General features: G+C 46.6%; 1 long non-coding RNA gene and 1 pseudogene across 1 annotated transcript in view; both read left to right on the forward strand.

The window, feature by feature from the left end:
• Nucleotides 1-1,558: 1,558 nt before the first annotated feature.
• The window catches only part of LOC147456851 (uncharacterized), a 99,771-nt gene continuing 74,231 nt past the window's right edge, over nt 1,559-27,098 (forward strand). The window contains exon 1 of the long non-coding RNA XR_015188273.1: nt 1,559-1,882. This is a non-coding gene — a long non-coding RNA (uncharacterized LOC147456851). The remainder of the gene's footprint in view (nt 1,883-27,098) is intronic.
• LOC147456852 (diacylglycerol O-acyltransferase 2D-like) overlaps nt 11,080-27,098 on the forward strand; it is a 60,552-nt pseudogene continuing 44,533 nt past the window's right edge.

Below are 27,098 nucleotides of genomic sequence, written 5' to 3' on the forward strand. Positions count from 1 at the left end.
CCACGGCCACACTACCATCATGGTGGTCATCGACTACTTCACCAAACAAGCCCACTTCATACCAGCAAAGCCTCCCGTCACCGACTACCAAGTCGCCAAACACTTCTTCGCCAAAGTCTTCAAATACCACGGCCTCCCCTTAGCCATAGTTTCAGATCGCGACACCTGTTTCCTCAGTGACCTCTGGCGCGAGCTCTTTAAGCTACTAGGCACCCAACTCCGCTTCTCCTCCGTCTACCACCCTGAAATCGACGGCCAAACTGAAAGAGTCAAACAAGGCATCGAAGACTACATCCGCAGCTACGTCAAGGCCGATCAGAAGGACTGGTCCGAATACATGGACGTCGTGGAATTCCACTACAACAACTCCATCCACAGCAGCACTGGCTACACCCCCTTCGAGCTCTCCACAGGTAAAGAAGTCATCACACCTCTTGCATTGGCAACCGGCGATGTGCATGCCCAGGATCTTGAATGTGAAGAGTTTCTTCAACAATGGCAAACCCGCATGCAAAGTGCAAAGAAGAGTCTCGAGCAAAGCAAGGTACGCATCGCCAAATACGCCAACCAAAAGCGAAGGCTTGCCGAACTCTTCCAAGAAGGTGACTTAGTCCTCATCAGCTCTCAGAATATCACCCTCCCGCAAGGGCCTCTCCCCGAAGTTCAACCACCGCTACTACAAAGTGCTCAAGTCCTACAACGACATCACCTACAAGCTGGACCTCCCATCACACATCAACATCCACAACGCCTTCCATGTAAGTCTACTCAAAAGATTTGTGCCGGATAACACCTATGGTAGAAGCCTCCCCGAATATGTAAAGGATGGCCCGCCACATGAGCCGGAGGCCATCCTAAAGTCACGTTTTGGACGCCGGGGACAACTTTTCTATGTCAAATGGCGCAATCGCCCCATGACGGAATGCACTTGGGTACCTGAAGAAATCATGCTTCGACTTGGAAGACCCCTTGTGCTGCGCTTCTACAACATGCCCACTGAAGAGGAGGACAACACACTACATGACAACAACATAGAGTAGTCCTCCCCCCCACTTGTAACTAGCATCACCCTAGGTAGCTAGACATTTTTGGCAACACTTCACTCCCCCCCTTGTAAATATCCGCCCCAAAACCTCGGCATCAACTTTTGTATCGGCACCTCTCAAAACCCCGGCTTGACGTGGGCGTCAAGCTCTCTCAACCCGGGGGTGTATATAAGGGAAGTATGTGCCACTTTCCCCAACTTGCGAGCCTCGTTTTCATGTGATTACTCGCGTCCCTTGTATTCGGCAGTTTCTTATGATATTGATCATTCGTTCGTGTCCCTCACTCTCGTGTTCCTCTTGCGTTCACTTTTCAAATTGCGTTCTTGTGTATGCGTTTGCTTGCCTGCAGGTCCCGTTTGCATCGCAGGTGAGCCGACGCGGCCCCTTTTCCACGACGCCCCGAACGAGGACGTCACAAGGTCTTTTCTTACCTCGTCCGGCGACCTCATGTGTGCATAAGTGAGGTCAGGATGGCGTTATAAAATGCAATTACAAAGTTGGAAACTTCTAGCCCCCCCCTCTCTCTCTCTCTTTGGCGACTTGCATGCAACGATTTCTTGCTTGCTTGCTTGCGTTGAGCTCAGTGTAGTAAGCTTCATTCTACGGACACGCGCGCACTGAGATAGCGGCAACTTACACAGAATAGGATTGAAGAGCGATGCAACAGCTGGGTTCGTCGGGGTGTGCAAGGTGATTGACTGTCATGATTTATAATTTTGGTTTTGAAGGCCTTTCAGCTGCTGCCTAAACTCTTCATCCGCCATTAGCAAGCTGTAGCGATCAAATCCTTGATGGATGCATCACAATGGCACCCATAGCTCAAACATGCATGAAAGGTGAGGTCTCTCCCCTCACTCACTCAGGATTGACTACATTTTGCATTGGCTACTATGATTGCATTTTGCTTTAATCTCTGTAAAGTGGGTTGAACTGGATCATTTTGCATGGGCATCTCTTTTACTTAGATCCTATGTTGGGGAAAAAAGTGTTTCAGCTTGACATTGAGAGAGAGTTAGAAATTCAAAACAGCTGGTTAAGAGGAGCGAGGGAAGTAAATTATCTACTTTGAATTTGAGTGAAACTGGTGCAAATATGTAAAATTATATAGCCTATTTGCAAAAGTTCTTGTTGGGTTTGCCTTGAAGTGATTTGTATATGTCTCAAAAAAAGGTTTTCCCCACAGATGGCTTCAATGTATGATCACTTGCCATTCATGATGAAATTCTGTCCTAAGATAATTTTAACTCAAACCGATTATTGCAACCCAACTTAAGTGTGTCTCAATTTAATTTGAAAGCTAAAATTGCTACAAAAGGGCATAAGAGACTCCCATCCCTTCAAAATAGTTTAAAACAATCTTAGGCTAAGAAAGTAAATTGGAGCGAAGGTGGAATTTCTTAGTTTTAAACCAGAGAAGAGAAAATAAAGCCGCGTGTGGAAATTTAAAGAATAGCGACCTTCATTGGAAGGTTGAAATGCCATTAAAAGGTTGAAATGGGCTCGAAGCCTTTCACACTAGTTTGGTGCCAAGGACACTTCGGTGCTTTATTTTTCACGAATTTAAATAAATGGTACACAAAAAATATAGAAAACATCTCAAAAAATGCTTTTTCAAACTTCAAACTTTCTCAAACTTATTTGTGAATTCAATTATAGACCACATAAAACATTTAGTTCATCTAAATTTGCATTGTCTTATATGACATATATACTAGATCTATATACTAAATCATTTAGTTCATCTAAATTTGCATTACTTAGGGTGATACTATTTGATGGGTATGCAAGCCATATTTGGTGATTTATGTTATATCCTAAACATTGCGTATATTGAATTTATTTAATTTATCAAAGATTAGTCTTAAAATAATGTCTACTTTCACTGATGCCTCTACCGGTGTCTTGGGGTGGCACCCCGATTAGCCGATGTATGTGGACAGCTAGGAGAAATCATGGCTCGCTGACTAGAATTTGTAATTTATTGGTTTCGATAATATAATCCACTCACCATTGTGAGTTTTGCAATAACTAAATAAATAAATAAAGTCCACTTTTGGATTTGTTCATCATCTCATTTATTTGTATAAAAATACCTCATATTTGTACAATTGGAAAATCTATAAGCACACTTTCATTGGTTTTTCGTAGCAATTTGTTTTGTAAGAACTTTCTTAAATGAGCTTAAATTACGAGATGCTTTCTATTATGAATAGAGAAAGTATGCAAATAAACCATGAAGTTGTCAAGATCATTGGTAATTACCGTGCTGTTCAAAGACTTAGAACATCACTAAACGGAAAATTAAAAGCTTTGTTTTGTCCCTATAATATTGGCCTCCCTCTCATAAGAACCCGGTTACGCAAATTGGGTAATCCTTTGGAGAGGGAGAGAGGCAAGAATTGGAAAATAAATAACTAATTATGCTTTCTATTATGAATAGAGAAAGTATGCAAATAAACCATGAATTTGTCAAGATCATTGGTAATTACCGTGCTGTTCAAAGACTTAGAACATCACTAAACGGAAAATTAAAAGCTTTGTTTTGCCCCTATAATATTGGCCTCCCTCTCATAAGAACCCGGTTACGCAAATTGGGTAATCCTTTGGAGAGGGAGAGAGGCAAGAATTGGAAAATAAATAACTAATTATGCTTACACCTCTTACACGAGAAGCTTCTAGTATTAAGAGAATCCCTTCCCTACCATGCCGTAATAGATCACTTGGTAAATACTGATAGAGAAGAGAAGAAAAGGCGGCTCAAGAAAAGATTTTTGATGAGCCTAAGCAATCTTCATAGCTCCCACCAGGCTTTGTCTACACTGTACACACAAACTCCCATACAAAGAGAGGGCACCTATAAAGGTAAGGTTTGTGCTATTTTTAGCTGATGGCTTTTTTTTTCTTCCGAGAAAGAGATCCTTCTATTAGTTAATGAAAGCTGCCCATAGGGCTACATCCACCTCTGCAAGAGAGGGCTACAACAAACATGATGGGGAGACTCTCCCAATGAAAAAACAGCATATATACAATGGGGCTAAATCAAGAGATGGGAGGAGGGAAAAGCCACACAGGTGGACAGTAGTGCCATCTGAGCACCCCCTGGACCATGGAGTAAAATGGCCCAGGGCGCCAGAGACGAAGGAAAGCCTCGCGGCGCTCCCGCATGCGGTCGGAGCTGCCCTGTAGTCCCTCAAGCTGTCCTCTGAGAGTATGGATCAGCTCTAGCCAAAAGTCACGAACAGTCTCTGCTGGTGGTACAAGGCGAGCCTCAAAGATGCGGAAACAACGGGCCCGCCAGATGAACCAGAGAGCAAGGCCGCTGATGAGCTCCCAACACTCCGCTCTCTCATAGCTGATGGCTTATCCACCAAGCTTTTGCACTTGCTTTTAGCTGTCGCCTCTACTTATTTGGGTCGACCCCTCTTTCCCATGCTGATTTGGAGGTGATCAACCTATCGTAGGCAACGGGTGCATATATCACAAGCCCATTTCAACGTGTTGCATTCCTGTGTAGTTCTCGTACTGTTCACGAAATACTGAAACCGACGTTCGGAGGCCATTTTAAATCCGATTTGCTCTCAAAAAATTATGCTAGATTCCTTTTATAATTTCCCACAGCATAGTGGCCATTCCTTGACATTTTGACATCCTCATGTCTATTCCTTTATTTACCAGGGGCTTTTCGAACATTAAAATTACTGTCTCGAGATTAATTTTATATTGTTATGTTCTCTCAAAATCCTTTAGCCAAATCTTAGTGGCTTGTGAATGTTTTAACACTATTTTATCACTTTAGCTTTGGACTTGTCATTCTTGCACACTTCGTAACCTGTTTTAAGTCGAACTCTACAAATATTTTCTAATTCAAGCTTGTCAAGATTTAAATTTGATGATATATCATAATCCTGCATAATGTTCCAAATGCCTTTTGCAACAAGGACATGTTGCATCACGTATGTCCTACGTGGGTGATTGTTCCGATCCACTTTGTCCTTGGTAGTCATTTTGCGGAAAACATCACTGTTGCCAGTGACTGTACTTGATGCAGAAACTGCTCGTTTTGAAGAAACATTGCACAAAATCAACGTGTGCTATATAGTATATTCCAGAAAAGACTACAAAGTGCCTTTTTAGCAGAAATTTGCACGACTAGAAAATTTGCATCAAAGAACTAAATTGCATACGCAGTATTGCCAATAGTGGAAAGGGGAATCAAAATTGTAATAGCCCAAAGATCAAAGAATTGACTCAAAGGTTATGTTGCCCTATGAGTGTTCGCTCACCAAAAATCACCTCAATTGGAGATTGTGATATGAATTGTTACAGGTGCACAAATGTACACAAAGATGGAGAAGATGAAGGAGAGCTCAAGAGCACACAACATAGGAAGTTTTAGTATCAATTATCAACAATACAAACATAAGGCTTGACCCTATTCAGTATGCAAGGGCAAGCTTTATCATCCGAGAGATATCAACAAGATGGCTAATAAGATCCATCTTGAGCCCAAGCTAGCATCACCAACAACCCTCCGGCTCGAGATATGTGGCTTGTGTGAGTCCAGGTGGAATGCATACTACTTTGCACTTCATGCGGCGGCTTATGTGCTTGACCTCCAGTTTCAGGGAAGGCGTCAAGAGACCGACAAGGAGGTGAGCAACGGATGGCGGCTTGCATTGGAGTGTCTTGAGCCTAGCAGTGACATTAGGCGCAAGATTAGAGATGAGCTACTCAACTATAGGCAAAAGAAGGGCTCCTATGGATGTGTAGATGCACAGGTTGATCGCAACAAGATTGGCTCGGTTTTGTGGTGGGAGGACTATGGAGGTGTCACGTGACACATCCAACCCTATGTGTCCGTGGACAAGATACAGCATGACCAGGGTTGAGTCAGTCAAGTCAGTCTAGAATAGGAAGTGATCTGGCACTTTTGTGAGTCTATTCGCAGACCGTGCATGACGAGTCATTTAGATTAGATGCATATCCTCCGGTTGCACAGCATGATCATCGGCATTCCCATCAGAATTCATCAGGGGAATTTTCCAGCGCATTAAACCTATTTTCCCTATTTTTGACATTTTTCACTTATTTATTAAGTGACTTTTGTTGGGAACCAGGTAGGGCAATTTTGCTAAGAGAATATATAAGCAAACCAGAGTTAGCACTTTCTGGCAGAAGAGGCAGCAGAAACAGTTTGTTCAACAGGCAACTTCGCAGCAAGACTCCCCCCGTGACAACTCTGGCGTTTTCTCTCACCAGAAGGCCTAGCGTTTTTGCATCAGATAAGCCAACGTTTTTGCACTTGCAGATTCCCGGCGATAGTAGACAGCAGATCAACCCTAGCGTTAGTAGATTCCCAAGAAGACAACAGATTCCCAGTGTTAGCAGATTTCCACCGCAGGAGATGGCCCACATTTGCAACACTTGGCTCTTCGTGTCCTTAGCCAAGCATGCACCACTAGTTGCTTGGAGTAACTGTGGAGTGTGCACAACCACATTGCCTCTTAAGAAGAGGAATTGCCTTGGGGTCAAGAGGGCCAATGATTTGGTGTTTGTGAGCGCTAACTTGCGCATGCTTTGCAAGAGCGTCACACACAAGGCAGATCCCTTGAATGAGTGGGAGATGGCACAAGAGAATCCATCTACGGCCGAGACACTTTTGGAGGGGCTAGAGGAGGACCACGAGGCCTCATATGTCGCTGATGCCCTCGACTATGACGATGATGTGGAGATTCAGCAAGCGAGCACTTCCGGAGTTTGATGATCGTTGATCACTCTAGAGTCTAGAGTCTACTCCTCTACCTAGCCCTTTACACTTTTTGTGCTGAAGAAAGAAAGAAAGAAAGAAAGAAAGAAAGAAAGAAAGAAAGAGAGAGAGAGAGAGAGAGAGAGAGAGAGAGAGAGAGAGAGAGAGAGAGAGAGAGAGAGAGAGAGAGAGAGAGAGAGAGATCAAAACGCCATGTGTAGGAAGAGGGGGCGATCAGCCCCCCATGACTACCATGAGCAGAAGATCCTCAGTACAATCAGTATGATCTCTGTGAGATGGGGTACCCCCTTGGCCCTATAAATAGGTGCCCAAGGAGAGGTAGGGCAAAGGCCTTATAAAAATCCCCATGACCCAACAGAAAAATGATATATGGAAATATATGAGGGCGCCCGAACAAAGTGGGCGGCCGGTCCCATACTCGGGCGGCCGGACCAGGAGCAACCTAGACTATGGGTGGCCAGCCGGAGGCATACTAGCCGTACAAGTATGCCCTACACCTGTGAAGCAGCAAAGTGGTGTAAATCTAACACCCCCTCTCAGCACCGAATGCTGAACAAACTGCATGAAGCCGAAGATGTGAGGCAAATGATGAAGATGTCTAGCGATGTCCACTGAAGGACAATACTCCGGCGAACTTTGCGAGTGTAGCAACGATCTGAGGTGTCTGGACCACCAAGAAATCTCCATGGTAAAGTGTCGTCACGAGCAGTGTAGTAAACTGTTGTACTCCGTTGATACAGGGTAAAGATCCTGCATGAAGGTCCCGAACTGAGTGTAAAAACAACTCCTTGTCGTAAAAGAAGTGCCAATAGACCTTCAAGTGTCCTGCCCAATAGCATCTGGGGTGTCTGTAGTCAAACCAGTTTGGAGAAAAGGGGGAAGCCCAGGAACCATCGTGAGAATGACCGGAAGCCTCTCAATACATGAACCTGTAACCCAGTGTGGCCAGGTGGCTAAGCTGTGTAAAAGTCCAGGAAGGCCAGATGTAGCAATCTGCGTCGTAAACATCCTCCAAAACAAGGAAAGCCAGACTAAGCAGTCTGCACTGTAGAAACTACCATAAGCTGCAGCAGTCACGATAGACTGCACGGACCACCACCAGATGGTGTCTTGTCAGTAGGTAGGGTAATCCAAGATGAGGGGAAAGCCAAATTCAACAGTCTGCGCTGCGAAGAGCCTCTGAGAAGAGGTGTGGTCAGACCAAGTTTGCACCGTAATCATCGTGTAGAAGTAGGGAAGCCAGATTGAGCAGTTTGCGTTGTGAAGATCCTCTGAGGAGAGGAAAGGTCAGACCAATCTGTCTGCGCCGTCTTGCCTGTATCTCCTGCCTCCAATCCTCTGGTGTCAACCAAAACAAAATCCGCGCCAACAACGCCACCAAACAGCAACTCGGTGTGGCTCTCAATGTAAATGAGTTGGGAGTGACCTACTGCCCAGGTCGGGGGATAAGTCTGGTATAAGGTTAGTGAGGGTGTGTAAGCAACTTTGAAGTATAGAAGAGCAACTGCACTACCATCCAAGCCAAGCTCCAAGTGACTCCGGATGTAGTCGCAGGATGCCTGATCTCCTGCATCTTGCGGGTAAACTCTCCAAGAGAGTCCAAAGCACTAAAGTCCCACTCTAGTCTGTAGATCCAAGCAATGAACCTGTGTAAGCAAGTGATCTGACATGTCGAGGTCAAGTGGTGTCTGTCCACCCAAGATGGTGTTGTCCTCTTTGGGAATGTCAAAATCCCGTATGCCATGAGCATGGCCATATCTCGTGTGAACTCCTCTGATGAGTGCATAGGTGTGTCCATAGCAAATCACAAGTCACCACCCGTCTGGAGTGCGCAACCGTCGAATGATGGTTGGAACGGATGGATCTCCCAAGGATCGTACGCCCATAGATGATCAAGCCGATGTTGAAGATACTGTGTACTGCATGTAGTCACTGAGAGACCACACGGACCACCACCGGATGGTGTCGTGGCAGGAGGTAACTTCATCCTCTGTTAAAAACACAAGCCAGGTGGCTGCTATCCACCCAAAAACACAATGGCGAGGTGATGAAAACGCTGCTGTCCAGCGGTCGTGCTCGTACGCTCCAAGCATGGCTCGAGAGCGGTGCAGAGGCTCTGGGGAGTGTCACAAACTGCTGACGTCTCAAAGCCCTGAAGAATGGAGCCAAATTGCAGATGCTGGCCGAGGGGCCTAAACCCTAATAAGAAGAGCAAGTAACAGAAGAAGGCGTCCTACCAACTTATGGGGACCCCATCTGATGGGGCCTCAAGTGACAAAGTATTAAAATAAAGCAGGACCCGCACACATACGTAGCAGCTGATGATGTGGTAGTTTTCGGATTTTTCGCTGACAGTACTGACGTGGTAGTTGTACGGAATTCCGTGATTTACGCTTGCAGCTTTTTGGCATTGCTTTTGGACCAAAAGCTTTTGAGTTTGAAGGCTTTTCATGTAAAGTGCTTTTCATAGGCCAAGGGCCTTTAAATATGTGCAAAGGGCTCATTCTCTGGCATGCTTCCTCGAGAAGGTGCAGAGTCTACAGTACCGGCTTGTACTGTGTTGATGCAATATAAAGAAATACCGAAAGGGGCGCCAAGGTTTGGGGCCAATACTCTCTGGGGTGGAATTCCGCCACTCCGTGTCGCATGTCATCTCTCTCTCTCTCTCTCTCTCTCTCTCATAGTTCCGTTGTTATTGAAGTGCTAAAAGTTTGTTCAGTCTGTTCTTTTCCTGTTGGCAGGTGGTCCCCTTCTTGGGACAGGGAGGGTGTGTAATCAAAGTCACAACCCGAGGTGGGCTGAAAACAGAGAAAAAACAGCAGCTGTATGGCAAAAATCTGGTGGAAACGGAGAGGATACAAGGAACCGGATGTAAGCTCTCAATGTGAATGAGCTGGGAGTGACCTACTGCCCAGGTCGGGGGATAAGTTTGCTGTAAGGTTACCGAGGGTGAGTGTAAGCAACTCTGAAGGTAGCAATCCAAATGATCAGGAGTGTAGCAGAGCAACTGCACTACCATCCAAGCCAAGCTCTGGGTGACTCCGGATGTAGGTGCATAATGATGCCGGATCTCCCGCATCTCACGGGTAAGCTCTCCAAGAGAGTCCAAAGTAGTGAAGTCCCACTCCAGCCTGTAGATCCAAGCAATGAACCTATCCAAGAAAGATCCAAGATCCTCTCTCTAAGTCCATGTAGATGCTGTTGTGTAAGCAAGTGATATGACGTGTCGAGGTCAAGTGGTAAGTGTCTGCCCACCAAAGATGGTGGTGTCTTCTCTGGGAATGTCGGAATCCCATATGCCATGAGCATATGGCCATATCTCGTGTGAACTCCTCTGATGAGTGCATAGGTGTATCTATAGCTAATCACAAGTCACCACCCCTTTGGAATGCTGTTGTGTAAGCAAGTGATCTGACGTGTCGAGGTCAAGTGGTAAGTGTATGACCACCAAAGATGGTGGTGTCTTCTCTGGGAATGTCGGAATCCCATATGCCATGAGCATGGCCATATCTTGTGTGAACTCCTTTGATGAGTGCATAGGTTTGTCCATAGCAAACCACAAGTCACCACCCCCTCTGGAGTGTGCAACTGCCGAATGATGGCTGGAATGAATGGATCTCCCAAGGATCATACGCCCGCAGATGATCAAGCTGATGTCCAAGATACCGTGTACTGCAGAAGTCACTGAGAGACCGCATGGACCACCACCGGATGGTGTCCTGGTAGGGGGTAACTTCATCTACTGTGAAAAACACAAGCCAAGAGGCTGCTGTCCACCCAAAAAACGCAACTGCGAGGTGATGAAAACGCTGCTGTCCAGTGATTTTCAGCGTGCTCGTACGCTCCCCGCAGGGTCCGGAGCGGTGCAGGGGGTTTGGGGAGGGTGAATCCCTGGCACAACCCCAAGTGGGCTGAAAACAGAGAAAGAAACAGCAGGTATGTATGGCTGAAATCTGAATATCTGAAGAGGAACTTCGCCGGCAAGGCACCGGATGCCAAGGCCGGGTGGGAGGCTAGATCTAGGGTGTCCTTCGTGCCACAAGCAGCTCCATGCCCCGAAAATGCAGCTTCGTCCAAAAAAGCAGGCCCCCCCAAAAACGCAGGTGGCTGCCTTGAAAAATGCAGATGGAGGAAGTGTTGTTCCGGCGAGGGAAAAAGGCTAGAGGCCAGCGCTGGCAGCCTGCAGCAAAAACGCAAACCATGGTGATGAGATCTTGCAAAACGCAAGTAGCAGGGCATTCCTTCGCGAGAAACGTTGTCCATATGATGGCGCCACCCCCTCTTGCAGAGATCGTTGGCTGTTTTGCAGAAACGCTGGCTGTTGTGATCGCTTGGGAAGAGGAACCTCATGCTGAAATGCGCCTTGGAACACGGCAAAGCCTGAAGTTGCTGATACCCTGTGAGAGTGCGCGTGGGCAGAGAGAGAGAGAGAGAGAGAGAGAGAGAGACCAAAACGCTATGTGTAGGAAGAGGGGGCGATCAGCCCCCCATGACTACCATGAGCAGAAGATCCTCAGTACAATCAATATGATCTGTGTGACGTGGAAGTGGGTACCCCCCTACCCTATAAATTACCCAAGGAGAGGTAGGGCAAGGCCTGATACAAATCCCCACGACCCAACAGAAAAATGATATATGGAAATATATGAGGGCGCCCGGACAAAGTGGGCGGTCAGCCCCAAGCTCGGGCGGCCAAGAGCAACCTAGACTATGGGTGGCTAGCCCAGAGACATACTAGCCGTACAAGTATGCCCTAGACTTGTGAAGCAGCAAAGTGGTGTAAATCTAACATTGAGACTTGTCCTTTTTGAGCCCTTGTGGCATGTACTTTTCATTTTGTATCCATCGATGTTTTATTAGCACATTTACGTCTATATGACTCATATTTAGTGTAAATTTGTGGTCAAAGTGATGCTCTATGTGTGTGGCATGTGTGTAGGTCAAAAAATGCCAAAAAAACATTTTGATTTTTGCCGTTCCGACCCCTGTCCTGGTTCCCTAACTTTTGCTGTCCCGTCCCCGTTCCTGACCCCGACCCCGACCCCGACCCGCCGTTCCATGTAACTATGCTTTTCGGACTAGCGAGAGAAAGGGTAAGTTGGAATGAAGAGATTTCTGTCGGTAGAAGCGCGGAAAAAAATTGTAAGAGCTTGCAAGAATCTCTCAAGAAATTGTCTCGAATGTGAACTTGAGAGTGGAATTATGGAAGCACATTATATCATACATATTAGAGAGCTTTTTCAAATTGCTACAAAAGTGTTTTGAATGACAAAATCCATCTTAACGGATGTTCTTGATTATAGTGACAGCAAGGAGCAAGATGAGAGAGAGAGAGAGAGAGAGAGAGAGAGAGAGAGAGAGAGAGAGAGAGAGAGAGAGAAACTTTTTCCAATTTGACCAACTTGGATTGCTCGGCATCGGGGATCGCGGCAGTGTCGATAGGGCTTGCAAAAAAACGAAAAAGCAAAGCAAATAAGGGCATACTTAAAACTCTTCCAATTTTTAGGTAAAAAATGCGAAGCATTTGCTGGTAGTTACACTAGAACTTGTAATTGCGGGCAGGGCGACCTTTCGGGGTTGAACAAGGAGGAACTAAAAGGACGCAAGGCGTAGATAGAGAAAGAATTGGCCGAGATTTTTGGCGCTCTATCCTTGAATAAAAGAACTCTGGAGGAAGTAGAGGCTCCTCCAGGCCTATGGATGTTGCCAAGGGAGATAGAGCCTATCAACATTTTAAAAAAACGCTCTTGTTGAAGGGGATCGGGGAGCACCACAGACGGAGAGTGAGAGAGAGAGAAGGAGACACACACAATGTGGGTGGGGAGACTCAAAAGAGTGAGCAGCCCCCTATACACTTATGCTATGTATAAGGTATACAAGTCAGTGGGCGCCCAGACTCTGGGCGGCCGGGCAAGGCACAGACGCCTATACCCCAACAACCTCCCACTTAAAGGCGATTGTGCCTTTAAGCAAGGGAACCTAGTCTAAAGACTACAAAAGGTGAGAGAAAACCGCTCTCAACCGATGCCCACTGGTTGGCTGTGATCGTGTGCATCCGACTGTCCTGCTCCCGTGTAAGTCCATACACCACTAGACGTACCGCACACGTACTGCAAGTATGTATGCAATACCTGCATATCTCCCTCATGCACTATGCCATCATCAGTCAACAAACGACTGACAACCCCAACTGCAAATGCTCCCACTGCAGCTGCGATCCGGTCTCAAGATCAGCATCTCATACATGAGACCACCGAATGCCGATGCAATGCTAGCGGGCCCTGCTAGCTCTACGGAGCATGCATCAACATATATATCCCTGGAAATAGGCATCTCTGACTGACAAGGCGTGTCAGCCACATGCATCTCCTGACTGTCCGCAAAAGACGCATCAACATGTCGTGCAACCTCAGAGCAAACTAGTTGCTCTAGGTGTCTGCTGGAAGACATATCCTGCACAACTATATCCCCATGCTCACTGTCGAGCATAGAAAGGAATGACTGCATAATCGCTGACATCTCAGCCTCCTCTGCAATCATCCACTGCAAACATGACCACTCAATCTGTTGTGACTCACTAGAGCTCTCATGCTCTAACTCCGTATGCATAGACTCTTGCACAACGTCCTCCTGTCGTGACTCACTAGAGCAAGACCGCTCTACCTGTCTATCCTGCATAGAAGTATCTTGCACAACTGACTCTCTGCTTTGCTCAGTCACTAGCAAAGCATGCATGTCTGACTCTGTCACCTCTCTGTGTGACTGCTCAAGTCGTGCCCCAACTGTGTGCACAACGAGCTCACTACTCTGCACTCCATGCAAAGCATCCTGCAACCCACAAGCAAAAGAGACTCGCTTGCTCTCTCGCTCTCTACCTGGCTGCGTAATCACAGAGACAGCACCGTCTCTCGCGTGATCCACATGCAATGGGTAACCTGTACCACTCCCGGCACCTCTCGCAATCACTAGCGAATCCAAATGCATCACAAAATCTCGCTCTCGTAGCGAAATCTGACATCCACAATCTCTAAGCTGACCAATCGAGATCAAACTCACTGTCAAATCTGGTACATAGCGCACATGTCGTAACAAGTAAGATGCACCACTCGGTAATGACAGTCTCACATCTCCTGCACCTGCTATCGCATGCACCGATCCATCGGTCAAACGTACACTGCCAAGCATCCCGTTAGAATAGCTACAAAACCATGCACGATGCGGCGTGACATGAAACATAGCATCTGCGTCTAGCAACCACTGCGAAGGGAGTGCACTATCCACATGTATAGCATCTCGTGCATAGCTCGAGGTAAAAGTGACATCCCCGTCACTAGTATACTTCGACACTACATCTGCCTCAACTGTCAAAGCAACTGAGTCCATGGCATCACTACATACATCTCTGAGACTGCCATGTCTCCTACGATGTCGCATACGACGAAAACAACGCCGTCTAACGTGTCCAGAATGACCACAATACCAACATGTCACCTGTCGGCGTGCTCGTGAATGTACATGTCTCACACGAGTCCGTGATGACTCAGATCTATCATACATATCATGTAATCTGCGCCAAAGTGCTCTCGAAGTAGTCTCATACATAACAAGAGCATATACAGATTCCGCAAGGTGCAAAGAGAGCGTAGATAGTGCTATCTCCTCTAGCTCCTTTCGCTGATCGTCAGACATGTTTGAAGGTCTACCTACATCACCACTCAATGGTCAATGCAACCCTCGCTGTGTCAATGCATCAAGCATACACTCTCTCCATGCCGCAAAGTCTGACCCATCAAACACGCGCATCTGTGAGTGGTCACAATCTGATCGATCACCTGTCTTTGCCATGAGCACAAGTAGCAAGCTAGATAGCAAAACCACCTCACCAACAACACCTGGAAATTGTCTACCAATATGGCCAGAAACACAATGTAAAACCTTTGAGACACACTCCAAAATAGAGCTCGCGCAATGTCAATACAAGCCTCGCATACTCTAGTATCACACTGTAATCTGTGAGCTAATCACGAAGCCCACACTGTGCGGTATCGATGCATACACACGCACAAATCTCCCACCTGCAGAGAACACCGCACGCAAATGCTGAGTGCAACCTGCAATCTCTACCTAGATCGCATAAATGATACGCATAAAACTCCTGGGAAAATTTCGCCAGAGTTTCGACGCACAATGGCTATCAACACAAAATAACCATTGTCCTGCAAGCTCAATACAATGAGCAATCAATGCGCATCAAACTACACTCAACATACATGGATAAGCTCTGCAAAACTATGGCAAACAATGCTCGAGATCACAAGACTCTCCCACCTGAGAGCAAACCACTGTCTCAAGCAAAGAAAGATACACAACTCCTCACTCTTGTGAGAGTGGATACAAAACACAAAACTGTGTCCAAACTGACAAAACCTATCAAAGTGAGAGTAAACACTCGATCACAAACTATGGCGAGAATCTGGGAAAAATCCGACAGAATTTTCCCTAAAAACTGAGCAAAAAACTCAAGTACAATCTCTACCATAAACCATAACACTACTCAATGCCAATGAGTAGAAATGCCAAAATGGCTCCACATTTTCACATACAATGGCAATCCGCACTCAACGTACATCAACGGAGTGACAGCGCATAAGCAAGCGCCAAAAGATTTGCAATCCGGAAACTTGATCAATGCGAAAACAATGCTCTCAAGAGAGCTCACCGGCACTTGAAAGTGCTCGCCAAAATGCATGTATGATGGGCATCAACCATGCGCCATAACCATATGCAAACCATTCGCATAGACCATGAATCCAAGCACAAAATCACTGCCAAAGTATTTTGTGAAAACCAGTGAAAGAAGCTCCACCTGTGTGCTCCAAAAACCTGCGTCTCTCAAGAGACCGCTTCGGTGGTGTGTAAACGCCTCCGTACTTCGTTGCCCAAGTCTACCAAAAAACCCTCAAACCACAAGCTTAACACAAGCTGCAATTGCATCTTTAGCTCAGAATTTATGCACTCAACTTCAAGCATCTCCCGTGCTTCCAAAAGTGCATCAAACTCGCACACAATGCGACAACAGAAAATCTGGAATTTCTGTATAGAGTCAGTCTGAGCTGAATATCAGCAAAACGGTGAGGAATTTGCAAAAAGTTTCTTCTGCAAAGTTGTAGACCACGTCGAAACGGATGGGCATCGTAGACAGAATTCTCAGATCTGCATTCTACAAGGAGAAAAACGAATCTGAAAACTGTGCTGCTGCGCACACAGTTTTAGGGCAGCACGTTCACTTACACACAATCTTCCACACTCCTTACTGAGCTTCCACAAGAGCATACATCACTCTCAACTGAGCTCACAAGCTCCCATTGCATTCTCACAGCAAGTCTTCTGCTTTCTTAATCTCTCTACCGTCGAGAGAGAGCGAGCTATCGCCTCGAAGCTCTCAAAGCCGTCGTGCTCTCCGCGGTCACCATAGCTCTGATACCAATTGAAGGGGATCGGGGAGCACCACAGACGGAGAGTGAGAGAGAGAGAAGGAGACACACACACAATGTGGGTGGGGAGACTCAAAAGAGTGAGCAGCCCCCTATACACTTATGCTATGTATAAGGTATACAAGTCAAGTGGGCGCCCAGACTCTGGGCGGCTGGGCAAGGCACAGACGCCTATACCCCAACACCTGCAAAGAGTCAAAGATGAGGACGCTATCACCATTGCAGTCCCGCTTGCTCTGATCAATAGACAACTTGCTGAGCTTGCTAAATCTATGCTAGTCTTCGGTTTTATGGGTATGGTGCTTGCCAAAGCTGAACTGGTTAATTCGCTTCAGAGCTCCAACATCCTGAATCAGGTAGGTTCTGTATCTAACGCTCAATACCTTGCAAAAGGCTTTTTCTCAGTGTAATTTAGCGACGAGGCGACAATGTCCTAAGTCTTGGCCAAAGGCCCGTTGTTCATCAACCGGTCGCCTATGTGCATGCTCCCATGGGATCACACATTTGAATCCCCTCTGGTATTCCAGGATATGTGTCCGGTATGGGTTGAATAATAGAATTTGTTAACCTCCCGTTGCGGTTGAGAAGCAACTTGAAAGACCTAGCAATATCCCTTTATTTGTACCGTCAAGCAAAGCAGCAGGCACCGCCGCCAATAAGGTGTGTATTTGGTGGGATCTCAGAAAGCCCCAGCCCAAGAATATAGTCGTAAATGTGGGGGCCGGTCTGAAGGTAATTCCTCTAAACTTTGGCACCTTCTCTGGTGCGTGCTTTAAGTGTAACAAATTTGGGCACTTTGCCAGGTCGTGCCGAACTGCATTACCCACGGCCCTAGGCCCTACCCCCCTTGAGGAAGGAGTTAGAGGACTGGTTTCCGGTGAAAAATTTATACCTGCTACACTCCAGATGGACTTTGAAACGGAGACTCCTACACCGAATACTAATGAAAAGGTAAGAGATGACGGTCAGCCTAATACAAGCAAGGGAACCCTAGAGAATTCGGAGAAACCCGTCAAAGCCCACCATTGCATTGAAAAGGCCACCCCTATATACCGCTTTACATCGTCGCCCAGAGGAAAACAACATCCCCTGTCACCCGTGTTCAGAAAGAAAGATGAAGGATGGCAGCAAATCTCCAACATCTCATACAAGCGGTTTAAATCCTAGGCACGGGTGGCTGGGCGGATGAAAGAAGACCTACCAAAATTCCCAACACCCCCTTCCTCTATGATAATATCTTTGAGGCTCTTTGGGTGGCCAACCCGGAAAACCTCATGGTAACTTAGGAAAATAGGAAAGTTCCAAGGAGGACAACAAGAAAGACAGCACGGAAGAAGAGGTATTGGTCCAAATAGGTGCTCGCAATGTAGAACGGCCAGTGAGGAGTGCCTGGCTATCTGTGGCCTGGCAGGTTCAAAAGTCCTGGAAGATAAAAGTTCTCTAAGAATGATCTCTTCGTGGGTGGGAAGATTTTTAAGAGTCCGGTGTTATTTATTGGAATGCAAATTGTTAGATATTGCTACTTCAAACACGTGTGGAAGGCCAAAAACTGTCGGATCTTCGAGAACGCCATGAACATAGCTAGATTCCCAGAGATTATACAAGAAATTAGGGAAGCGATCGTGGCCATTGGGAAACAAATAAACTCGATGAATGGAACAGGATGATTGGTGCAACAACGACTGGTTAGTTGACTAGTCCTTGTTCAGGTCGAGGTGTGGGTAGCTAAGACTCTCTATGAAGCCCTTATGAGTGTCTTGGGGTGGCCCCCTGGTCAGCCGATGTATCTGTGGTTGCTGGGAGACGTCATGGCTCGTCACAAGCATGACTAGAATTTGTAATTTTTTGGATTTGCTAATATATTTCACTCACCATTGTGAGTTTTGGGGAAAAAAAAAAAGGTTTTCTGAAAGGCAAGCTTGGAATCTAGCCAAGATATTGTAATTTTCGGTTAAAAGTACACTAAACCTTGATTTTTAACGAACTATGAGCAACAAGGAGGTGATGGATGGTGGCATTTTGCTGACATAGCCATGTGTGAAACCTACCTTGTGCAAAAAAGAAATAAAGTGAGCTCAACACAAGCCTTAGTACTATATCACATGGGGTCTTTAATGAAGATTGAGTGGTGGGATCGACGACAAAGAAATAGGGCACGTTTCTCGTGACGTTCATGATCCGTTTGATGGGTTCAAGTTTACTTTTGCCTGTGCCGGTTTACCTTATTTGAAAGTGAAATGGCTATGCACATGGGTGCGTGGTTAAGGCATTTGGCTCTCAATGTGGAGGTCTTTCGAAACTCAATCCCGATAGGGGGGCGCGGGAGCGGGGTGTCCATGCCTTGCCTTTTTGTGCACCCTCCAGTTACCTCAAGATTCAGGTGAGCCTTTGATTGCTGATCACACTGCCCATGGTCATTAAAGACCCCATGCCACTTAGTGGTCCTCGACACTAGGTCCCACGGGGTTTTTAATGAAGACCTCGTCATGGGATCGATGGTGGAGAGCTAAGCGTGCGGATCTCAAGGAGATCAAATGGCAAACAAAAAATCTGCATGGAAGGTTCCTTAGACTTGAACCCAGACGGACGCTGTGATAGCCCAATGTCTTCACCGAGCGCGTTCATATAGTTCTCTGAAATGCATGTGTGTTTACTTATGCTTATGCTCGTCTGAGTTTACTCTCTCAATGTCCGAGTTTACTTTTTCCAGAGGGGACGCGATACGTGTCTCTGCTTTTGTGCCTAGACCTCCCCTTCGTGGATCCCTTCACATGGGGTTCATTTGAGACTGCGTGCTCTTTAGTGCAGAGGGTTAGTGGAGAGGTAGCGCACGTGCATGTTAAATTAGATGTTATAAATTCAGGTGATCATTGCAATGCATGCAATGTGGGGAAACTTCTAGCCTGACTTGTATACCACATGGAGTTGCAGAAGGAGGGGGGAGTACAGTCGACTATATTCTGGGACCCAGGGAGGCTACACACCTTATCACATCCTTCACCATTCCACCCATACCCATCGGAGCCGACCACACATACCTCTCTTTCTCCATCACCGGAGATACCATCACACACAGCCCCACTACACACACTCCACACACCACCATCCATTTCACACATGAGCTAGCCTCTATTTACTCGGCCAAGGTCGAACATGGCCTATGTCTCCTCCACCCATCCACACCACTCTCAGTTCTCACATCACATATCTCTTCCGTTCTCCACACTTCAGCTATTAGCTCTTTTCCACACACCACTCACACAGGACGCACTCCCCCCCCCGGGGCTATGCCTCAGAACCGCTAGTATGATGATGAGTGCAGAGAGCTATACCGACGCCTCCATGCACGGCGAGCCTTAGGAGAGATCACAGAGAGAGAGGCCAGACGGCATATGAAGACGCTGACACGCCAAAAGCGGCGAGCATTCGAAGAGGCACAGGAGCTTGAGCTATACCGCCTATTCATGAGCATGGATAGCGCGACGGCATGGCGCACCCTGCGCAAGCCACGTCCGACTACAGCTATTGAGGATCCACAGATATGGCATGATTATGCAGAGCGACTTTATGAAGTGCCAGGGCAGCCTCCTATTCCACAACCACACGAGCCTCGCCCCACGTGCTCCTCCTTCTTTACAGCAGAGATGGTAGAGAGGGCCATACGCCGCATGCAGCACAGACGATCAGTTGACCATACTGGATTACAGAGTGAGCACATCATTTATGCGGCCTCCACTATAGCCCCGTTGATTGCACATGTCTTCAACCGGGCTATAGGGGAGGGCTTCCCAGAGGAGTGGACACAGCACACCATAGTGCCTATCCACAAATCTGGCGACACCCTGGACCCAGGGAACTACAGGACTATCATGATTGGCCACACGATGGCCAAGCTATATGGAGCAGTACTTGAGGCACAGCTCAGCTGCTACGCAGAGATCGAGGGCTTACGAGCTCCAAGCCAGGCAGGTTTCAGACGAGCTTTCTCCACCATTGACCACATCTTCGTTCTGCGTTGCCTCATTGATGGGGCAAAGGCGCGGAAGAAGAGGCTTTACTGCTGCTTTGTGGACTTCCGCAAGGCCTTTGACACAGTCCCACGCGAGAGACTCTTCCAGCGCCTTCACAGCATTGGGGTACCAACAGAGATGATTTGGGCCATATATGCTCTCTATGAGAGGGTGACGGGTCGGGTTCGTTGCCCAGGCGGTTTTTCAGAGACCATTGCTAGCACCATTGGTGTTAAGCAAGGATGCCCACTCTCCTCGACACTCTTTGGGCTATACATCGACGAGATCTCCGATTACATACTGCGAGCAGGGGGAGAGGGGAGCGACTTGGCAGGTACTCCGGTCCACATCATGTTATATGCTGATGATATTGTGTTGATTTCAGAGTCACCCGAGGGCTTGCAACGCCATCTTGAGGCCTTGGACGAATTCAACACACACAGGGGGTTGACTGTGAACCTTGGCAAAACCAAGGTTATGATCTTTCACACATCCAGTGCAGTGAGGAGCGTCGCCACCTTCACAGCAGCAGGAGGACAGGTTGATGTAGTCACCTCCTATGTCTACCTTGGCATCACATTCACCAGCCTACCAGGACCCTTCACTATGAGGCAGGCTGCTGTTGACAGGCTCACCCGAGGATATGCAGCTCTGGCCATGCTAGAGCGGAGGTGCCACCAGGCACACTTTCGGGAGCCCCGCACGAAGGGGTGGCTTTTCGACACCTTAGTCACCCCGGCCTTGATGTACTCGGCAGCAGTATGGGCACCAGGATTGACGGCTGACCAGTGGACACAACTTGAGAGACCACAGGTATATATGATCTCACGCTTGCTCCGCAGCAAGAAGACAGTGCCACATGACATTATTAGAGCCGAGCTCGCCACACCACCTATGGTTGTAGAGGCACTATTCCAGACAGTTTGCTTCATCCAGAGGATGAGAGAGCTACCTCCTGACAGACTTACCCGTAGAGCATTTGAGGCAGCTATACAGCTATCAGAGAGTGGGCATGAGAGAGCATGGTACTCACAGGTCAGAGCATGGTTTGAGGGACACGGTCTTGACATGGAGAGCCTACCACCATTCCAGTACGACCCCCACTCACCATATGTTCACCTCTCTCGCAGTGAGAGGAACTTGGTATTGAGACAGGATCTGTGGCAGCTATACACTAGGAGAGTCTGGGAGGCACCTAGCTTGGGGACGAGGATGTCAGATTACAGAGACCAGTTTCTCACCATACTGTCTGGGGGGTTCATACAGAGACCACGCTACATGGACACATATATGCCACATAGCTCACGGGTGGCGATTGGTCAGCTGAGAGTGGCTTCACACAGGTTAGAGATTGAGATCGGGAGACATACTGGTGTTCCCAGGGAGGAGCGAATCTGCAGAGCCTGCACAGAGGAGGTGGAGAGTGAGGAGCACTTTGTATGTAGATGCAGAGCATACACTGAGATCAAAGGCAGGTATGAGGCCCTATTTAGTGGCAGGTATGAGGCCCTATTGTATGTAGATGCAGAGCATACACTGAGATCAGAGGCAGGTATGAGGCCCTATTTAGAGGACAGCCCACTCTCCGAGAGATCATGGAATCTCGAGATCAGAGACAGCTCGGACGTTTCTTACTAGAGATACAGAGCCACCGGGACACACTACTACAGCCACACACAGGTACACAGACAGAGGGGAGACAGTCGCAGCTCACAGACTTCTTTCAGAGGATTTCCGCCCCCCCCTCACCAGACACTCAGAGGGGAGTGACACTCCCACAGGCGGAGGTGAACCGAGCTAGACGACGACCACGAGTCACAGGCTACAGGGGCGCGAGCTCCCACCACCGACAGATCGAGGAGATCCGAGCCCGGGAGCGCCGTGCCATTGAGGAGCGAGTGGCTCAGATGAGGGCTGACCCGACAGCTTTCATCCGGGTAGCCTTGGCACCAGACCCACCCATGTACCACATCTTACATCCCCCCATTAGTACAGGATGGAGCTAGATAGCTTGATGCATTCTCATGATTGTATTACCTTGAGCATACAGACATGCATATACCCCTAGAGATAGAGCTCCATCCCTCCTCAAATACTCCACTACCTACATTCAGTTCGGTTTTGTATCAATTTTGTTTCATTTGTCTTTCCGATAGACGGATGACATACACACAATGTACATTTGATTTGTCTCATAGGCCGATTTCGGCCTGACATAGACGTTAAAAATCTTTCTTTCTTTCTTTCTTTTCTCTCTCTCTCTCTCTCTCTCTCTCTTTGGCCACTCGCGGTTTAGTAAGCTCAATGTCTCACTCGTAGACAGGCGCACGTGTACACACACACATCAAAGTCTTGTACCTTTTTTGTTTTCTTTCATTTCACAAAGGTAGCGGCAACTTACATTGACTAGGATTGAAGAGGGACGCGTTAGCTGGGTCCGGAGTCTTTTAACATGCATGGAATGTGCTGCTTAAGCTCTTGATTTGCCAATGGCAAGCGGTAGCTGTCAATTCTGTGATGTATCGCAACAACATCATAGTTCAAAACATTCATCAAAGGTGAGGAATCTCTTTCACCACTCAGGATTGACTACATTTTGCATTGGCTACTATGAATAAATTTTGCATTAATCATGTAATGTAAGTTGGACGGGATCGCTAAAATTTCTACATCAGAGCAAAGGGAGACTCCCATCCCTTGAAAATAGCAATAAGAAATCTTAGGCTAAGAGCTTCAATTGAAACAAAGGTAGGATTTCTTAGTTTTAAACAAGAGTACATAATATAATGGTGCGTATGGAAATTGAAATAATAGTGACTCTCATTGGAAGGTTGAATGGCATTAAAAGGGACTTGAAGCCTTTAACACCAGTATGGTGCCAAGAAGGACATTTCCCTGCTTTCTTTTCATGAATATAAATAAAATGGTACACAAAATTGAGAAAACATCTCAAAGAATGCCTTTGCAAACTTTTAAAAAGTTAGCCACAGTATTGATAAACATTATAATTCCTCACTTTTGTACGCACCCTCAATAGTAACTAAACTCATGAAAAGAACCTATGCAAAAGAAGAGTTGATGTTTCACTAAAACTCATACCCTAGTCTAAGAAAAAAATGTGTAGGGTATTAGATGCAGCGGAATGATTGTTGCGCTTTGCTCAAGATGAAAAACGCCAGGGTTCAGAGGGAGGTGTGGGCGATGAGGGAAATCTGCAAACGCTAGGGTCAGGGGGAGGTAGTGACGAAGTCCAAAAACGCTAGCTTGAAGGTTTATTGGAAAAACGCCAAGTCTGATGGGTCCTTGATGGTTCTTGCTGAGAAGGTGCCTGTTGAGCGGGGAGCTCCTGTTGCCTCTTCTGCCATTGAGTGCTAACTTGGGTTTGCTTATATATTAACTTAGCAAAATTGCCCTACCTACTTTTGTTGGAAAGTCACTTAAAAATAATAAGTGAAAATGTCAAAAATAGGGAAAATAGGCTAAATGCATTGAAAAATTCCCCTGACTGAATCTGATGGATTCTGAAGGGAATACTGATGATCATGCTGTGTGCAGCCAGAGGATATGCATCTATACTAAGTGATTGGGCATGCACGGTCTATGAATAGACTCACAAAAAGTGCTAGATCACTTCTAATTCTAGACTGACTGGACTGGGTGAACCCTGATCATGCTGTAGCTTGTCCACGGACACATAGGGTTGGATGTGTCATGTGATATCCCCTCCTTTTCAACGTGAGGTACTGGTACAAACTGTGTGGCGTCGAGAGAGATCGCCAATAGCATCCGGAATCTTGGAAGGGACTCTTCGCGGTCCCACTCTGATGTGTGGGTCGTGCGGTACTTGAACTTCATAAACGCTTGCTTCTTTGGGCCGCGCCGAAAGCGACGCAAAGTCTTCTGTGGCTCCTTCGATGCTTCAACTTCGTCTAGAGTCGTGCGTCTGTCTTCTTCAAGAATCTCCATGGCTGAAAATTCTTGAAACCATTTCCAACACAAAACCATGAACATACCCATTCCATGTAAAGTGAAGGGAAAAAATCTTGTCTTTCTCAAAGACTGTGCATGCAATGTAGATGAACCAATAGACGGAGTGCCAAACCGTTCACCACATACACACAAACAATGAGATTGAATCTTTCTCTTTTGATCTAGAGCAATCAACTGTGGTTTTTCACAACGGAAATGCCCATGCTTGGTGCTCATACTTTCATGTGCTCTTTCTACAACTATGTCGTGCCAAGGAAGAGACATGGAATGTGACTTCCTTACATACATACTTTTCAGCTTTTCATGAACAATCCGCATACATTCGTGCTCATCCATGAGAGAAACGTGCTCAACGTACAATATGTCATGCCTAGGAAAAGGGATCACATAATGATGTTGACTAAAATACAGGAAACGATCACGAATGAAACATTCGAACAATGCGTGCGTGTCAATCATGCGAACACATAATACTTCCTGTGAGGGTTCTTTAGACCTAGGCTCGAGAGCCAAGGTCGATCCTTCGTGATTGATTGAATCTGCAACGAGGTTAGCTTCACTAGAGAAAGCATCCACTAACACATCATCCTGGTGAACAATCACAGCTTCTTCATGCAACTCATCATGCTTGTGAGAAATCACATCTTGATCATGCAAATCATCATGCTTATCTTTGTCATCCAAACCATCATGTAAATCATTATCATTCAAACCATCATACTTCTCATAATCATGCAAATTCTGTGTGTCATGCTGTGGAGAAAAAGAGACTGAGAGAGTCTCCTTCTCCTGAATCCTTTCAATCTTGTCCTGCATATTAGCAATGAGAGATGGAGAATGAACAATGTCCTCTCCATGAATGACAATAGGAGAATCACTTTCGGCATCGAGAGTTAAAGTGTTAGCCGCAAAATCAATGAGAGCGTTAGTATCACGAAACCATCGAATGCCCAAAATCATATCACATCCTGAGAGAAGAGAAACAACAAATCGTCGAGTGAAGGCAGCTTGTCGAATTCCAAACAACACATCAAGGCACTCCTCCGTGAGGAGAGCTTCCATTCCGGGAACAAAGCCAGAGACCTCGATAGGAGATCTCAGACTAACTTCGAGGCGGGCTCTCTCAACAAGAGAGGGACTGATCACATCATGCATACTACCTGGGTCAAACAATATGACAATACGCTGCTCCGACGTACGACCATAACATTTAATGAGAGAATCATCATCGGGAGGGTCAGGAGAAACATGGGGCACACTCGTGTTATCATTAATTGCATTGATAGAGGAAGTGGGTTCTGTGGATTCTTTAGATTCATTCGATTCAAGCTTCGGACATGTTCTTTTTATATGACCCTTAATGTGACAATGAAAACAACGACCTTCGATAGAATAAATGCTTTGCTCTTCCGACGTGATGTATCCTCCTACAATTCCTTGTGCTACCTTTTCATCTGGAGTAAGCTTAGGTTTAGAAATTGTGTTAGCCTTACCCTTAGATTCATTGGAAGAATTCTTTTCTGAGAGACTGTTGGAAGATTGGTTAGAAGAGTTACCATTCTTACCGTTCTTACTGTTCTTACCGTTCTGAGAAGTCTGCGAGGTACTTGTGGAAGTCTTGTTCTCCTTAGGCTTTCCCTTGTTGTGCTTCATCTCCTGTGCGAGAGCAATCGCTACCGCCTTGTTGAGATCGATTGGATCGAAGACTTCTACATCAAACTTGATATGGTTGTCTAATCCAAAAAGGAATGCCTCTTTGCGTTCATCATCCGACTTGCGTAATTGGGTACCTAGTTGCAAAACACGATTAGAAAAAGACATGACTGGCATACCATTTTGCTTGAGAGCGCGCCAATCGTCCTTCAATCGTGCGAGGTACTGAGGTGGCATAAACCGTGCCTTGAGCTTGTCTTGGAAATCAACCCAATCGAAGGAAAGGGGCGTGAATTCGCCGGCTTCCTCTAGGTGCGCGGCTAGCTGTGCCTCTTGCCATGCGTGGTACCAATTGATGGCATGACCGGCAAGGTTCATTGCTGCAGTCAAAACTTTGCTATTTCCTGTCTTCTTAGTTATCGCAAAATAAGCATTAAATTGATGCAACCAAGAATGAATAACTGTAGCATCCATCTTACCATCATACTTAATGAAAGTCAACTTCTTTGTGATTGGATGGTTGGAATCCGCGTCGTGGCTTGCGCCGCTTGATGAACTCCCACGATCTTTGGGTGGTTCGGTCTTCGAGGCTAGCACTTGTCGAAGCAATCCTTGAGTGCGTAGCTCTCTTTGAGCTTCACGCTCGATCTCCAAAGCCACTCTTTGAGCTGCACGCTCGGCCTCAAGGAATGCGCTTCTTGCTGCCTCTTCCGTCTTTCTTTGTTGTTTTCGTTCTTTGCGTTCGTTGTGCTCGCGTTCTAAAGCAAGGCGATTGTCTTCTTGTTGAGCGGCAAGTCTTGCGTTTCTTTCATCGCGCTCACGGTCCTTAGCTGCTTGCTCACGGTCCTTAGCTTCTTGTTGTTCTGCTTTGCTTGCGAGTTGTGCCAACGCAACTCGATTCGTTTCTTGTTGTTGTGCCATCATGTCCAACATCGACTTGACCATCATCTCCATAGGAGTTAGTACAACTCGTGGCGTAGATGGCGAAGGGGGAGGGTCGAAAAAATCTCCTGGTGGGGAAAAATCTTCACTGCCTCTCTCATGCTCATCACTTGTATGCGAAGTATCCATTCCGCTTCAGGTGACGACCATGCACTATGATCTTTGGTTCTTAAGTTCACGAGGAACTTGGGTTCTT

The sequence above is a fragment of the Adiantum capillus-veneris genome, chromosome 5 (genome assembly GCF_014529385.1).
Source record: "Adiantum capillus-veneris isolate H3 chromosome 5, ASM1452938v2, whole genome shotgun sequence".
Classification (NCBI taxonomy): Eukaryota; Viridiplantae; Streptophyta; class Polypodiopsida; order Polypodiales; family Pteridaceae; genus Adiantum; species Adiantum capillus-veneris.